The sequence below is a fragment of the Lissotriton vulgaris genome, chromosome 5 (assembly GCF_964263255.1).
Source record: "Lissotriton vulgaris chromosome 5, aLisVul1.2, whole genome shotgun sequence".
Lineage (NCBI taxonomy): Eukaryota > Metazoa > Chordata > Amphibia > Caudata > Salamandridae > Lissotriton > Lissotriton vulgaris.
This window is the reverse complement of record NC_141693.1, coordinates 1,567,335,977-1,567,348,708: the sequence shown is the minus strand read 5'-3', so window position 1 is coordinate 1,567,348,708 and position 12,732 is coordinate 1,567,335,977. Positions and strand designations below refer to the sequence as shown.

At 42.6% G+C, this 12,732-nt stretch overlaps 16 non-coding genes across 16 annotated transcripts; 5 read left to right on the top strand and 11 right to left on the bottom strand.

The window, feature by feature from the left end:
• Positions 1 to 208: 208 nt before the first annotated feature.
• Positions 209 to 280, bottom strand: TRNAT-UGU (transfer RNA threonine (anticodon UGU)). The gene has a single exon. It is a non-coding gene; the product is annotated as a tRNA-Thr (tRNA).
• Positions 281 to 870: 590 nt separating this feature from the next.
• TRNAS-GCU (transfer RNA serine (anticodon GCU)) lies at positions 871 to 952 on the bottom strand. Its single transcript has one exon. It is a non-coding gene; the product is annotated as a tRNA-Ser (tRNA).
• Positions 953 to 1,241: 289 nt separating this feature from the next.
• TRNAI-UAU (transfer RNA isoleucine (anticodon UAU)) lies at positions 1,242 to 1,336 on the top strand. Its single transcript has 2 exons — positions 1,242 to 1,279; positions 1,301 to 1,336. It is a non-coding gene; the product is annotated as a tRNA-Ile (tRNA).
• Positions 1,337 to 2,506: 1,170 nt separating this feature from the next.
• Positions 2,507 to 2,578, bottom strand: TRNAT-UGU (transfer RNA threonine (anticodon UGU)). Its single transcript has one exon. It is a non-coding gene; the product is annotated as a tRNA-Thr (tRNA).
• A 1,417-nt stretch (positions 2,579 to 3,995) lies between these two features.
• On the bottom strand, positions 3,996 to 4,077 carry TRNAS-GCU (transfer RNA serine (anticodon GCU)). Its single transcript has one exon. It is a non-coding gene; the product is annotated as a tRNA-Ser (tRNA).
• Positions 4,078 to 4,366: 289 nt separating this feature from the next.
• TRNAI-UAU (transfer RNA isoleucine (anticodon UAU)) lies at positions 4,367 to 4,461 on the top strand. Its single transcript has 2 exons — positions 4,367 to 4,404; positions 4,426 to 4,461. It is a non-coding gene; the product is annotated as a tRNA-Ile (tRNA).
• A 1,192-nt stretch (positions 4,462 to 5,653) lies between these two features.
• Positions 5,654 to 5,725, bottom strand: TRNAT-UGU (transfer RNA threonine (anticodon UGU)). The gene has a single exon. It is a non-coding gene; the product is annotated as a tRNA-Thr (tRNA).
• A 590-nt stretch (positions 5,726 to 6,315) lies between these two features.
• Positions 6,316 to 6,397, bottom strand: TRNAS-GCU (transfer RNA serine (anticodon GCU)). The gene has a single exon. It is a non-coding gene; the product is annotated as a tRNA-Ser (tRNA).
• Positions 6,398 to 6,686: 289 nt separating this feature from the next.
• TRNAI-UAU (transfer RNA isoleucine (anticodon UAU)) lies at positions 6,687 to 6,781 on the top strand. The gene is made up of 2 exons: positions 6,687 to 6,724; positions 6,746 to 6,781. It is a non-coding gene; the product is annotated as a tRNA-Ile (tRNA).
• A 1,170-nt stretch (positions 6,782 to 7,951) lies between these two features.
• Positions 7,952 to 8,023, bottom strand: TRNAT-UGU (transfer RNA threonine (anticodon UGU)). Its single transcript has one exon. It is a non-coding gene; the product is annotated as a tRNA-Thr (tRNA).
• A 590-nt stretch (positions 8,024 to 8,613) lies between these two features.
• On the bottom strand, positions 8,614 to 8,695 carry TRNAS-GCU (transfer RNA serine (anticodon GCU)). The gene has a single exon. It is a non-coding gene; the product is annotated as a tRNA-Ser (tRNA).
• A 289-nt stretch (positions 8,696 to 8,984) lies between these two features.
• On the top strand, positions 8,985 to 9,079 carry TRNAI-UAU (transfer RNA isoleucine (anticodon UAU)). The gene is made up of 2 exons: positions 8,985 to 9,022; positions 9,044 to 9,079. It is a non-coding gene; the product is annotated as a tRNA-Ile (tRNA).
• A 1,170-nt stretch (positions 9,080 to 10,249) lies between these two features.
• Positions 10,250 to 10,321, bottom strand: TRNAT-UGU (transfer RNA threonine (anticodon UGU)). Its single transcript has one exon. It is a non-coding gene; the product is annotated as a tRNA-Thr (tRNA).
• Positions 10,322 to 10,911: 590 nt separating this feature from the next.
• On the bottom strand, positions 10,912 to 10,993 carry TRNAS-GCU (transfer RNA serine (anticodon GCU)). The gene has a single exon. It is a non-coding gene; the product is annotated as a tRNA-Ser (tRNA).
• Positions 10,994 to 11,282: 289 nt separating this feature from the next.
• TRNAI-UAU (transfer RNA isoleucine (anticodon UAU)) lies at positions 11,283 to 11,377 on the top strand. Its single transcript has 2 exons — positions 11,283 to 11,320; positions 11,342 to 11,377. It is a non-coding gene; the product is annotated as a tRNA-Ile (tRNA).
• Positions 11,378 to 12,547: 1,170 nt separating this feature from the next.
• On the bottom strand, positions 12,548 to 12,619 carry TRNAT-UGU (transfer RNA threonine (anticodon UGU)). Its single transcript has one exon. It is a non-coding gene; the product is annotated as a tRNA-Thr (tRNA).
• Positions 12,620 to 12,732: the final 113 nt, after the last annotated feature.

Sequence of the window (12,732 nt, the reverse complement as noted above, 5' to 3'; positions counted from 1 at the left end):
GCCCGGCGGGGTGAGAATGGCGTTTGTCAGGCGTTCGTCAGGCGATCGGAAGGGGTGAGGCAATAGTTTATGGTTCAATGGTTTTCATGAAGTCTTCTTGATAAGATGAAAGCAGGAAAGGGAAGCTTGTCAATAAGCAAACTTAAGACAAGGTGTGAGTCCTAGAAAGAATGACTCGAAAACAACATACAGAAACACACATATAAAAAGGCCCTGATGAGGCTTGAACTCATGACCCCTGGTTTACAAGACCAGTGCTCTGCCACTGAGCTACAAGGCCGGCCTGCCTGCAGTTTGTAAATCGCAACATGTATTCTTACTGCGGTATGACAATATCTATGATTTTGAGACTCTGTATGGAAATGCAGTTGCATTTGAATGACTACATGCGTGCACAAATCGAAGAGCATGCTTAAGACACTTTTCTTGAAAGTAGGAAAAACTCCATTTTGATTTGAGAACATAAGAGTATTCACATTTATGACCATACTGAAAGCTCTAGAGAGTATGTCCGCAATCAGTGACAGATAGAGAACTCACTTATTAGAAGTGATCTGTCTCTGTGGGGCAGACAAATGTAAACACTCATACACTTGAGACGGCTGAAACTTTAGGAGTAAGAAATGCTTTCTTATCAGTCTATCTATCCAAACTGGTTGGAAGGCCAGGAGTGAGGAATAGGCAATCCTCTGGACACTTCATGAAAGATCTAATTTCAATTAAGCACAAAATACTTCCCTTTATTTGACATAAAATGCCATAATGGACTAGTCAGTTGGGCCCTTCTAGTGGATTATGGCAGTGTCTTGAAAGAGAGTGTAATTGTACTTCGAGACATGCTCACCTTCAAAAGAGTGTCTGATGGCTTTCCGACGAAGGTGGGATTCGAACCCACGCGTGCAGAGCACAATGGATTAGCAGTCCATCGCCTTAACCACTCGGCCACCTCGTCTGCCTTAGGGGCCTATATTTCATTTTTGGGGAAATTCTAACTATGTGCTAATTAAAAATAAGCATAAGTTTATCCTAGACTGTGTCAGAACGGCAAATGTATGGGGTGTTCAATAGACAGAGCACATGATATAGCAGAATTATCAAATCTATTCCATTTGGACTGTATTTTTAATAGTCATGATAACATGCTAGCATGTGAGTCGATCTTGTTCAGTGAATAATGGAGCAGTGCAGTATCTACTTGGTTTGCACTAGATGGCTCAAATGGGGAGAAATGAAAACAGTGAGCTCCAGTGGCGCAATCGGTTAGCGCGCGGTACTTATACAGCAGTACTTGCACTGAGCCATGCCGAGGTTGTGAGTTCGAGCCTCACCTGGAGCAGCTGATTGGTTTTCATAAATCATTTCACTAAAAGTAAAGATTAGACTCAGAATAAAGATGGCTTTTGCTAAAGAGTCTTTACTTCTTTTCAGGATCTGCGTGTCCGACTCCTCCAGGTGCCAAATATCACATATCATACGCGATGCTCCTTATAAAGTTTCCATGATGTGCCATCTTGCATAGCATGCAAACACCACATCAGTGCATTTAAAAATTCTTTTGTAGAATAATAAATATGATGAATACATTGTTGTCACGGGATAACCATAAACTGAGGAGCTGCAAACAGTGCTGTGTCAGCTACATACAATACAATTTAACTCAAAGAAATATCAAAAGAAGAGCATCATCATATTAAAGTTTCTAGTCAACATAAGAGTTGCACCATAGCAGCTTATGGTGCTTTCTGCTCAGATTGTGCCTCCAATCCCACATTGACTTTTTCAATTCTTTGCAATTTTAAAAAACAATTCCTGCTCAAAGTTAGCTTTTCAAAACCATTGAACCTATTACATTTATTTCTCTAACCTGTGAATGTGGTCCATGTTCTCTTTTCCTCATTCCCATCATGATACTCCCTTTCCGGAAACCAAGTTCACTTCTTTATCCAGCCCACCCATCCAAGGTCACCAAATCTATGAAGCAATTCTGCTTTTTCTCACATTCTCTCCATGTACAAGATACCTTGTATCAATTGAATGGACAGCAGGAGAGGTGAATATTTATGGTTAGTGGGGGTGGGGTTTTGAAGATTAACCTCATTTGACTAAGAGCCGGGGAATCTGGGAGAAAAAGTATTTTAAGGGGGATGAAGTTCATATCTCCTTGGTGAAATTTCTAGAGCCTTATTTCATCCTTTCTGTGGATGCAGACTCAGTCGGAACAGACGTCCTAGTCCTCGCTCTGCCTTTCAAAGGAACTTTAAATATGCATGGCTTATTTGGCTTTGCCCGGCAGGGCTTGCCCGGCGGGGTGAGAATGGCGTTTGTCAGGCGTTCGTCAGGCGATCGGAAGGGGTGAGGCAATAGTTTATGGTTCAAAGGTTTTCATGAAGTCTTCTTGATAAGATGAAAGCAGGAAAGGGAAGCTTGTCAATAAGCAAACTTAAGACAAGGTGTGAGTCCTAGAAAGAATGACTCGAAAACAACATACAGAAACACACATATAAAAAGGCCCTGATGAGGCTTGAACTCATGACCCCTGGTTTACAAGACCAGTGCTCTGCCACTGAGCTACAAGGCCGGCCTGCCTGCAATTTGTAAATCGCAACATGTATTCTTACTGCGGTATGACGATATCTATGATTTTGAGACTCTGTATGGAAATGCAGTTGCATTTGAATGACTACATGCGTGCACAAATCGAAGAGCATGCTTAAGACACTTTTCTTGAAAGTAGGAAAAACTCCATTTTGATTTGAGAACATAAGAGTATTCACATTTATGACCATACTGAAAGCTCTAGAGAGTATGTCCGCAATCAGTGACAGATAGAGAACTCACTTATTAGAAGTGATCTGTCTCTGTGGGGCAGACAAATGTATCAATCAATCAATCAATCAATCATTGACACTTATAAAGCGCGCTACATACCCGTAGGGTCTCAAGGCGCTGGGGGGGGGGGGGGGGGGTGCCGCTACTGCTCGAACAGCCAGGTCTTCAGCTTCTTCCTGAAGGAGAGGTGGTCTTGGGTCAGGCGCAGGTCGGACGGGAGGGAGTTCCAGGTCTTGGCGGCCAGGTAGGAGAAGGACCTTCCTCCTGTAGTCGCTCTTCGGATGCGGGGGACGGCGGCGAGGGCGTGGTTGGCTGATCGGAGGTGGCGTTTGGGAGCGTAGAAGTTGACTCGGCTGTTGAGGTAGCTCGGGCCTTGGTCGTGTAGGGCTTTGTGTGCGTGGGTGAGGAGGCGGAAGGTGATTCTCTTGTTGATGGGGAGCCAGTGAAGGTCTCTGAGATGTCCGGAGATGTGGCTGGATCGTGGGATGTCGAGGATGAGTCTGGCTGAGGCGTTTTGGATCCGCTGGAGTCTCTTCTGGAGCTTGGCGGTGGTCCCGGCGTAGAGGGCGTTGCCGTAGTCCAGTCGGCTGGTGACGAGGGCCTGGGTGACGGTCTTCCTGGTCTCTGTGGGGATCCACCAGAAGATCTTCCGTAGCATGCGTAGGACGTTGAAGCACGCCGAGGAGACGCTGCTGACTTGCTTGGTCATGGAGAGGGAGGAGTCCAGGATGAAGCCCAGGTTTCGTGCATGGTCAGTCGGTTTGGGAGCGGTGCCCAGGGCGGGAGGCCACCAGGAGTCGTCCCAGGCGGAGGGAGAGGAGCCCAGGATGAGGACCTCCGTCTTGTCCGAGTTCAGTTTCAGGCGGCTGGTTGTCATCCACTCATACACTTGAGACGGCTGAAACTTTAGGAGTAAGAAATGCTTTCTTATCAGTCTATCTATCCAAACTGGTTGGAAGGCCAGGAGTGAGGAATAGGCAATCCTCTGGACACTTCATGAAAGATCTAATTTCAATTAAGCACAAAATACTTCCCTTTATTTGACATAAAATGCCATAATGGACTAGTCAGTTGGGCCCTTCTAGTGGATTATGGCAGTGTCTTGAAAGAGAGTGTAATTGTACTTCGAGACATGCTCACCTTAAAAAGAGTGTCTGATGGCTTTCCGACGAAGGTGGGATTAGAACCCACGCGTGCAGAGCACAATGGATTAGCAGTCAATCGCCTTAACCACTCGGCCACCTCGTCTGCCTTAGGGGCCTATATTTCATTTTTGGGGAAATTCTAACTATGTGCTAATTAAAAATAAGCATAAGTTTATCCTAGACTGTGTCAGAACGGCAAATGTATGGGGTGTTCAATAGACAGAGCACATGATATAGCAGAATTATCAAATCTATTCCATTTGGACTGTATTTTTAATAGTCATGATAACATGCTAGCATGTGAGTCGATCTTGTTCAGTGAATAATGGAGCAGTGCAGTATCTACTTGGTTTGCACTAGATGGCTCAAATGGGGAGAAATGAAAACAGTGAGCTCCAGTGGCGCAATCGGTTAGCGCGCGGTACTTATACAGCAGTACTTGCACTGAGCCATGCCGAGGTTGTGAGTTCGAGCCTCACCTGGAGCAGCTGATTGGTTTTCATAAACCATTTCACTAAAAGTAAAGATTAGACTCAGAATAAAGACGGCTTTTGCTAAAGAGTCTTTACTTCTTTTCAGGATCTGCGTGTCCGACTCCTCCAGGTGCCAAATATCACATATCATATGCGATGCTCCTTATAAAGTTTCCATGATGTGCCATCTTGCATAGCATGCAAACACCACATCAGTGCATTTAAAAATTCTTTTGTAGAATAATAAATATGATGAATACATTGTTGTCACGGGATAACCATAAACTGAGGAGCTGCAAACAGTGCTGTGTCAGCTACATACAATACAATTTAACTCAAAGAAATATCAAAAGAAGAGCATCATCATATTAAAGTTTCTAGTCAACATAAGAGTTGCACCATAGCAGCTTATGGTGCTTTCTGCTCAGATTGTGCCTCCAATCCCACATTGACTTTTTCAATTCTTTGCAATTTTAAAAAACAATTCCTGGTCAAAGTTAGCTTTTCAAAACCATTGAACCTATTACATTTATTTCTCTAACCTGTGAATGTGGTCCATGTTCTCTTTTCCTCATTCCCATCATGATACTCCCTTTCCGGAAACCAAGTTCACTTCTTTATCCAGCCCACCCATCCAAGGTCACCAAATCTATGAAGCAATTCTGCTTTTTCTCACATTCTCTCCATGTACAAGATACCTTGTATCAATTGAATGGACAGCAGGAGAGGTGAATATTTATGGTTAGTGGGGGTGGGGTTTTGAAGATTAACCTCATTTGACTAAGAGCCGGGGTATCTGGGAGAAAAAGTATTTTAAGGGGGATGAAGTTCATATCTCCTTGGTGAAATTTCTAGAGCCTTATTTCATCCTTTCTGTGGATGCAGACTCAGTCGGAACAGACGTCCTAGTCCTCGCTCTGCCTTTCAAAGGAACTTTAAATATGCATGGCTTATTTGGCTTTGCCCGGCAGGGCTTGCCCGGCGGGGTGAGAATGCTTGCCCGGCGGGGTGAGAATGGCGTTTGTCAGGCGTTCGTCAGGCGATCGGAAGGGGTGAGGCAATAGTTTATGGTTCAATGGTTTTCATGAAGTCTTCTTGATAAGATGAAAGCAGGAAAGGGAAGCTTGTCAATAAGCAAACTTAAGACAAGGTGTGAGTCCTAGAAAGAATGACTCGAAAACAACATACAGAAACACACATATAAAAAGGCCCTGATGAGGCTTGAACTCATGACCCCTGGTTTACAAGACCAGTGCTCTGCCACTGAGCTACAAGGCCGGCCTGCCTGCAGTTTGTAAATCGCAACATGTATTCTTACTGCGGTATGACGATATCTATGATTTTGAGACTCTGTATGGAAATGCAGTTGCATTTGAATGACTACATGCGTGCACAAATCGAAGAGCATGCTTAAGACACTTTTCTTGAAAGTAGGAAAAACTCCATTTTGATTTGAGAACATAAGAGTATTCACATTTATGACCATACTGAAAGCTCTAGAGAGTATGTCCGCAATCAGTGACAGATAGAGAACTCACTTATTAGAAGTGATCTGTCTCTGTGGGGCAGACAAATGTAAACACTCATACACTTGAGACGGCTGAAACTTTAGGAGTAAGAAATGCTTTCTTATCAGTCTATCTATCCAAACTGGTTGGAAGGCCAGGAGTGAGGAATAGGCAATCCTCTGGACACTTCATGAAAGATCTAATTTCAATTAAGCACAAAATACTTCCCTTTATTTGACATAAAATGCCATAATGGACTAGTCAGTTGGGCCCTTCTAGTGGATTATGGCAGTGTCTTGAAAGAGAGTGTAATTGTACTTTGAGACATGCTCACCTTCAAAAGAGTGTCTGATGGCTTTCCGACGAAGGTGGGATTCGAACCCACGCGTGCAGAGCACAATGGATTAGCAGTCCATCGCCTTAACCACTCGGCCACCTCGTCTGCCTTAGGGGCCTATATTTCATTTTTGGGGAAATTCTAACTATGTGCTAATTAAAAATAAGCATAAGTTTATCCTAGACTGTGTCAGAACGGCAAATGTATGGGGTGTTCAATAGACAGAGCACATGATATAGCAGAATTATCAAATCTATTCCATTTGGACTGTATTTTTAATAGTCATGATAACATGCTAGCATGTGAGTCGATCTTGTTCAGTGAATAATGGAGCAGTGTAGTATCTACTTGGTTTGCACTAGATGGCTCAAATGGGGAGAAATGAAAACAGTGAGCTCCAGTGGCGCAATCGGTTAGCGCGCGGTACTTATACAGCAGTACTTGCACTGAGCCATGCCGAGGTTGTGAGTTCGAGCCTCACCTGGAGCAGCTGATTGGTTTTCATAAATCATTTCACTAAAAGTAAAGATTATACTCAGAATAAAGACGGCTTTTGCTAAAGAGTCTTTACTTCTTTTCAGGATCTGCGTGTCCGACTCCTCCAGGTGCCAAATATCACATATCATATGCGATGCTCCTTATAAAGTTTCCATGATGTGCCATCTTGCATAGCATGCAAACACCACATCAGTGCATTTAAAAATTCTTTTGTAGAATAATAAATATGATGAATACATTGTTGTCACGGGATAACCATAAACTGAGGAGCTGCAAACAGTGCTGTGTCAGCTACATACAATACAATTTAACTCAAAGAAATATCAAAAGAAGAGCATCATCATATTAAAGTTTCTAGTCAACATAAGAGTTGCACCATAGCAGCTTATGGTGCTTTCTGCTCAGATTGTGCCTCCAATCCCACATTGACTTTTTCAATTCTTTGCAATTTTAAAAAACAATTCCTGGTCAAAGTTAGCTTTTCAAAACCATTGAACCTATTACATTTATTTCTCTAACCTGTGAATGTGGTCCATGTTCTCTTTTCCTCATTCCCATCATGATACTCCCTTTCCGGAAACCAAGTTCACTTCTTTATCCAGCCCACCCATCCAAGGTCACCAAATCTATGAAGCAATTCTGCTTTTTCTCACATTCTCTCCATGTACAAGATACCTTGTATCAATTGAATGGACAGCAGGAGAGGTGAATATTTATGGTTAGTGGGGGTGGGGTTTTGAAGATTAACCTCATTTGACTAAGAGCCGGGGTATCTGGGAGAAAAAGTATTTTAAGGGGGATGAAGTTCATATCTCCTTGGTGAAATTTCTAGAGCCTTATTTCATCCTTTCTGTGGATGCAGACTCAGTCGGAACAGACGTCCTAGTCCTCGCTCTGCCTTTCAAAGGAACTTTAAATATGCATGGCTTATTTGGCTTTGCCCGGCGGGGCTTGCCCGGCGGGGTGAGAATGGCGTTTGTCAGGCGTTCGTCAGGCGATCGGAAGGGGTGAGGCAATAGTTTATGGTTCAATGGTTTTCATGAAGTCTTCTTGATAAGATGAAAGCAGGAAAGGGAAGCTTGTCAATAAGCAAACTTAAGACAAGGTGTGAGTCCTAGAAAGAATGACTCGAAAACAACATACAGAAACACACATATAAAAAGGCCCTGATGAGGCTTGAACTCATGACCCCTGGTTTACAAGACCAGTGCTCTGCCACTGAGCTACAAGGCCAGCCTGCCTGCAGTTTGTAAATCGCAACATGTATTCTTACTGCGGTATGACGATATCTATGATTTTGAGACTCTGTATGGAAATGCAGTTGCATTTGAATGACTACATGCGTGCACAAATCGAAGAGCATGCTTAAGACACTTTTCTTGAAAGTAGGAAAAACTCCATTTTGATTTGAGAACATAAGAGTATTCACATTTATGACCATACTGAAAGCTCTAGAGAGTATGTCCGCAATCAGTGACAGATAGAGAACTCACTTATTAGAAGTGATCTGTCTCTGTGGGGCAGACAAATGTAAACACTCATACACTTGAGACGGCTGAAACTTTAGGAGTAAGAAATGCTTTCTTATCAGTCTATCTATCCAAACTGGTTGGAAGGCCAGGAGTGAGGAATAGGCAAACCTCTGGACACTTCATGAAAGATCTAATTTCAATTAAGCACAAAATACTTCCCTTTATTTGACATAAAATGCCATAATGGACTAGTCAGTTGGGCCCTTCTAGTGGATTATGGCAGTGTCTTGAAAGAGAGTGTAATTGTACTTCGAGACATGCTCACCTTAAAAAGAGTGTCTGATGGCTTTCCGACGAAGGTGGGATTCGAACCCACGCGTGCAGAGCACAATGGATTAGCAGTCCATCGTCTTAACCACTCGGCCACCTCGTCTGCCTTAGGGGCCTATATTTCATTTTTGGGGAAATTCTAACTATGTGCTAATTAAAAATAAGCATAAGTTTATCCTAGACTGTGTCAGAACGGCAAATGTATGGGGTGTTCAATAGACAGAGCACATGATATAGCAGAATTATCAAATCTATTCCATTTGGACTGTATTTTTAATAGTCATGATAACATGCTAGCATGTGAGTCGATCTTGTTCAGTGAATAATGGAGCAGTGCAGTATCTACTTGGTTTGCACTAGATGGCTCAAATGGGGAGAAATGAAAACAGTGAGCTCCAGTGGCGCAATCGGTTAGCGCGCGGTACTTATACAGCAGTACTTGCACTGAGCCATGCCGAGGTTGTGAGTTCGAGCCTCACCTGGAGCAGCTGATTGGTTTTCATAAACCATTTCACTAAAAGTAAAGATTAGACTCAGAATAAAGACGGCTTTTGCTAAAGAGTCTTTACTTCTTTTCAGGATCTGCGTGTCCGACTCCTCCAGGTGCCAAATATCACATATCATATGCGATGCTCCTTATAAAGTTTCCATGATGTGCCATCTTGCATAGCATGCAAACACCACATCAGTGCATTTAAAAATTCTTTTGTAGAATAATAAATATGATGAATACATTGTTGTCACGGGATAACCATAAACTGAGGAGCTGCAAACAGTGCTGTGTCAGCTACATACAATACAATTTACCTCAAAGAAATATCAAAAGAAGAGCATCATCATATTAAAGTTTCTAGTCAACATAAGAGTTGCACCATAGCAGCTTATGGTGCTTTCTGCTCAGATTGTGCCTCCAATCCCACATTGACTTTTTCAATTCTTTGCAGTTTTAAAAAACAATTCCTGCTCAAAGTTAGCTTTTCAAAACCATTGAACCTATTACATTTATTTCTCTAACCTGTGAATGTGGTCCATGTTCTCTTTTCCTCATTCCCATCATGATACTCCCTTTCCGGAAACCAAGTTCACTTCTTTATCCAGCCCACCCATCCAAGGTCACCAAATCTATGAAGCAATTCTGCTTTTTCTCACATTCTCTCCATGTACAAGATACCTTGTATCAATTGAATGGACAGCAGGAGAGGTGAATATTTATGGTTAGTGGGGGTGGGGTTTTGAAGATTAACCTCATTTGACTAAGAGCCGGGGTATCTGGGAGAAAAAGTATTTTAAGGGGGATGAAGTTCATATCTCCTTGGTGAAATTTCTAGAGCCTTATTTCATCCTTTCTGTGGATGCAGACTCAGTCGGAACAGACGTCCTAGTCCTCGCTCTGCCTTTCAAAGGAACTTTAAATATGCATGGCTTATTTGGCTTTGCCCGGCAGGGCTTGCCCGGCGGGGTGAGAATGGCGTTTGTCAGGCGTTCGTCAGGCGATCGGAAGGGGTGAGGCAATAGTTTATGATTCAATGGTTTTCATGAAGTCTTCTTGATAAGATGAAAGCAGGAAAGGGAAGCTTGTCAATAAGCAAACTTAAGACAAGGTGTGAGTCCTAGAAAGAATGACTCGAAAACAACATACAGAAACACACATATAAAAAGGCCCTGATGAGGCTTGAACTCATGACCCCTGGTTTACAAGACCAGTGCTCTGCCACTGAGCTACAAGGCCGGCCTGCCTGCAGTTTGTAAATCGCAACATGTATTCTTACTGCGGTATGACAATATCTATGATTTTGAGACTCTGTATGGAAATGCAGTTGCATTTGAATGACTACATGCGTGCACAAATCGAAGAGCATGCTTAAGACACTTTTCTTGAAAGTAGGAAAAACTCCATTTTGATTTGAGAACATAAGAGTATTCACATTTATGACCATACTGAAAGCTCTAGAGAGTATGTCCGCAATCAGTGACAGATAGAGAACTCACTTATTAGAAGTGATCTGTCTCTGTGGGGCAGACAAATGTAAACACTCATACACTTGAGACGGCTGAAACTTTAGGAGTAAGAAATGCTTTCTTATCAGTCTATCTATCCAAACTGGTTGGAAGGCCAGGAGTGAGGAATAGGCAATCCTCTGGACACTTCATGAAAGATCTAATTTCAATTAAGCACAAAATACTTCCCTTTATTTGACATAAAATGCCATAATGGACTAGTCAGTTGGGCCCTTCTAGTGGATTATGGCAGTGTCTTGAAAGAGAGTGTAAATGTACTTCGAGACATGCTCACCTTCAAAAGAGTGTCTGATGGCTTTCCCACGAAGGTGGGATTCGAACCCACGCGTGCAGAGCACAATGGATTAGCAGTCCATCGCCTTAACCACTCGGCCACCTCATCTGCCTTAGGGGCCTATATTTCATTTTTGGGGAAATTCTAACTATGTGCTAATTAAAAATAAGCATAAGTTTATCCTAGACTGTGTCAGAACGGCAAATGTATGGGGTGTTCAATAGACAGAGCACATGATATAGCAGAATTATCAAATCTATTCCATTTGGACTGTATTTTTAATAGTCATGATAACATGCTAGCATGTGAGTCGATCTTGTTCAGTGAATAATGGAGCAGTGCAGTATCTACTTGGTTTGCACTAGATGGCTACAATGGGAAGAAATGAAAACAGTGAGCTCCAGTGGCGCAATCGGTTAGCGCGCAGTACTTATACAGCAGTACTTGCACTGAGCCATGCCGAGGTTGTGAGTTCGAGCCTCACCTGGAGCAGCAGATTGGTTTTCATAAATCATTTCACTAAAAGTAAAGATTAGACTCAGAATAAAGACGGCTTTTGCTAAAGAGTCTTTACTTCTTTTCAGGATCTGCGTGTCCGACTCCTCCAGGTGCCAAATATCACATATCATATGCGATGCTCCTTATAAAGTTTCCATGATGTGCCATCTTGCATAGCATGCAAACACCACATCAGTGCATTTAAAAATTCTTTTGTAGAATAATAAATATGATGAATACATTGTTGTCACGGGATAACCATAAACTGAGGAGCTGCAAACAGTGCTGTGTCAGCTACATACAATGCAATTTAACTCAAAGAAATATCAAAAGAAGAGCATCATCATATTAAAGTGTCTAGTCAACATAAGAGTTGCACCATAGCAGCTTATGGTGCTTTCTGCTCAGATTGTGCCTCCAATCCCACATTGACTTTTTTAATTCTTTGCAATTTTAAAAAACAATTCCTGCTCAAAGTTAGCTTTTCAAAACCATTGAACCTATTACATTTATTTCTCTAACCTGTGAATGTGGTCCATGTTCTCTTTTCCTCATTCCCATCATGATACTCCCTTTCCGGAAACCAAGTTCACTTCTTTATCCAGCCCACCCATCCAAGGTCACCAAATCTATGAAGCAATTCTGCTTTTTCTCACATTCTCTCCATGTACAAGATACCTTGTATCAATTGAATGGACAGCAGGAGAGGTGAATATTTATGGTTAGTGGGGGTGGGGTTTTGAAGATTAACCTCATTTGACTAAGAGCCGGGGTATCTGGGAGAAAAAGTATTTTAAGGGGGATGAAGTTCATATCTCCTTGGTGAAATTTCTAGAGCCTTATTTCATCCTTTCTGTGGATGCAGACTCAGTCGGAACAGACGTCCTAGTCCTCGCTCTGCCTTTCAAAGGAACTTTAAATATGCATGGCTTATTTGGCTTTGCCCGGCAGGGCTTGCCCGGCGGGGTGAGAATGGCGTTTGTCAGGCGTTCGTCAGGCGATCGGAAGGGGTGAGGCAATAGTTTATGGTTCAATGGTTTTCATGAAGTCTTCTTGATAAGATGAAAGCAGGAAAGGGAAGCTTGTCAATAAGCAAACTTAAGACAAGGTGTGAGTCCTAGAAAGAATGACTCGAAAACAACATACAGAAACACACATATAAAAAGGCCCTGATGAGGCTTGAACTCATGACCCCTGGTTTACAAGACCAGTGCTCTGCCACTGAGCTACAAGGCCGGCCTGCCTGCAGTTTGTAAATCGCAACATGTATTCTTACTGCGGTATGACGATATCTATGATTTTGAGACTCTGTATGGAAATGCAGTTGCATTTGAATGACTACATGCATG